Source organism: Lissotriton helveticus, chromosome 3_2, assembly GCF_964261635.1.
Source record: "Lissotriton helveticus chromosome 3_2, aLisHel1.1, whole genome shotgun sequence".
NCBI classification, from domain to species: Eukaryota; Metazoa; Chordata; class Amphibia; order Caudata; family Salamandridae; genus Lissotriton; species Lissotriton helveticus.
Window position 1 is genome coordinate 52,658,735 of NC_136062.1, and position 2,616 is coordinate 52,661,350.

Genomic DNA, 2,616 nt, shown 5'->3' on the forward strand with positions numbered 1-2,616 from the left:
CCAGACTGTGGTTTTGAGATTTGTGTACTCCTGTCCTGAAGGGCTGGTGGTGGAGCTGTTGGTTTCCACTACCATCAGAGCTGCTCACCCTCCTGGTTGGCGCATCGGTGGAGTCGGGCTTCTAAGCCGAGCACCTGGAAACACAAATCGATGCAACTGACTTTCAGAGGGGAACCCTGATGGGGTGCCAGGCTGACTTTCTTCACCTCTTCTGAGCCTACAATTGGACAAACATTGTAAAAGTTGCCTGTGACTCTTGCCTGTGGATAACTCGGCTCAGGCATCAATAAGGAATGCAGCTAGCTGTACGAATTAGTGTAAAATGTAGGATTCAATAATTAGCCACATTTTTAACACATCTTGCCTACCCAGAGTTTTTCCTAGGGCTATGCCTGTGTGAAGGCTGATTGAACGTCATTCACCCTGTAGCTCTCCCAGGGTGTGGCTGGGACTATTGAAAGGGGATCTGCTCCCTTTATTCTTCTAAGGTTAGACCCAGATTGCCCACTGCAGGACCCCTGCTCCTGGATTTAGCGTACATTACTGGTGCATCTGGCTGGCCCCCATCGTGGTGGGGCAGGCAGTCGCCTGGTCTGCCCCAGGTGTGAAAAAACCCTGGGCACCTGGCTGTGTGACATGTATGCCTGTCTATGACCCCCCTTGTGTGAAAGATGGGGCCCCCAAATCTCCTATTTTTTGACATCCAATTACAACCTCCGATCAGACGTGATGACCTGCTGAATTTAATCATATTACTAAGCCGAGTAAAAGAAACCAACCAGGATTCCCTCAGTAACAGCAATGCGAAGAGCGAAGAGCCCAGCACTGAATCCTGTCCCAGCTGCAAGAGTAGAAAATGTGACATATAGAAGACTGAATCCCCAGCATCACTCAGGAGGCCCAAGCCCTTCTGATCAAGGCTTACCCCGTGGATTGTATTGGGCTGGTTGCGGCGACAACCATGCCAGGATCGGGTCTACTCAGAGTTGGGTTGCGTGGGAATGCAGTCCAAAGCAGGTGGTACACATGGCAGGGTGGCAATGGACTGGGGAGGAGTCTGGGACTTTTGCGGGCTGAACAGCTCCTGTAATCCGCTGTGAGAGGCAGGCAAAGCCATGGCTTTTGCTTGTGAGGTCTGTTTCCCACAGGCCGGTGGTGCTAACAAGCAGGGAGAGGCTCCTAGTTTGCCCGGGGCAGGATGGCATCCCACCACAAAGATTTGCAAGGTTTCAAGATGTCAGGTTTACTTGAGTCTTTATGCTGGTGATTTTAGGGCCTATTATTATATTATTATATGCCACATTTACAATGGCCTACCTTCTGGCTTGTAGGGCACCACTTAGCAGAGACAGGTGTCACTGCAGACCAGATAATAAAAGGAGCTCCTCATACAGCGCTATTTTCATCTGCTAAAGGCACACCTAATTGCTACAGCTTCTTGAGGTGGTGAATACCTGCTTGCACAATTTCTTGAAATGCATGAAAACTATCTCTGCCTGTGCTTCAGCTATGCTACTGATAGGCTTCTTGGCCTACCCCATGGCAATTACCTCTCTTGATTTCACTCAGTGAGAGGCTGTTGGCCTAACTTCCCTGGGAGATTAATTCTAAAATGGCCTATTAGGGGACTTTATGACTGTGACAAATTGCTGAGGGCTCCCTTCGGGTGAGCTAATTACCTATGGCAGGATATGGAGAGCAATACATCACAACCTGCAAGGTTTCTGTTATGAATCCCCAACACATACCGCATGACAGATATCCGGACCCACACAACTGTGTCTGTACAAACCCTTAGACATAGATGTGGAGAAGAACTTCAAACTATATTTGACAACAAAGAATGGCAGGCTCTGTTACAATATCCCTCCAAAATTATCCACAATGCCCATTTTAAGTTCGTACAAACATGCATCCTCCACAGAGCATATCTTACTCCTTTGAAGCTAAATGCACTTTTCCCAGTGGTCTATCTGTACTGCCCCTGATGTCATGCAACACCAGACCACCTGACTCACATGCTTTGGTGTTGTGAAAAACGGAGACCCTTCTGGTCCGGTATACACTTCACACTCACCCAGCTCACAGATCAACCAATCCGCCTTTCCCCTCAAGTCACACTCCTAGGCAGCTACCCTAAACCTAAGGGGGCTAAACTCACTACTCAATTCTTAGACCTCGCACACCTCCTAGCACCAAGCTATCACCTGGAGTTGGAAATTGTTGGACAACCTATGCTCACCCCCTGGATAGCTTGGCATGAGCAGGCAGGATTATCTCAGAGGCAGTGTGTAAAGCATTTGTGAACACATACAGGAATACAGTGAAAACATTACAAATGGACACCATACCATTTTAGGAAAATAAGCAATATTTCTCTAATCTAAACGAGACCAAAATGACAAAAACCCAACAGTTATCAAGATATGACTTTCAAAAGTTAGAAAAAAGTTCTGTCCACAGCAAGCTATAGATGCAACACTTTCAACAGAAAATACCTCGGATGTGTCAAAATCATGAGCGAAAACAGCCGCAGGTAAGGTGATGCTCCAGTTCCTTACACCCAGGGAAGGTGATGCGCTGGTTCCTTGCTCCATGGGAGGTGATACATCAGTC

The 2,616-nt window shown here is 47.7% G+C and overlaps 1 pseudogene; it reads left to right on the forward strand.

The window, feature by feature from the left end:
• The first annotated feature begins 251 nt into the window (after positions 1–251).
• On the forward strand, positions 252–406 carry LOC144826760 (5.8S ribosomal RNA; annotated as a pseudogene).
• Positions 407–2,616: the final 2,210 nt, after the last annotated feature.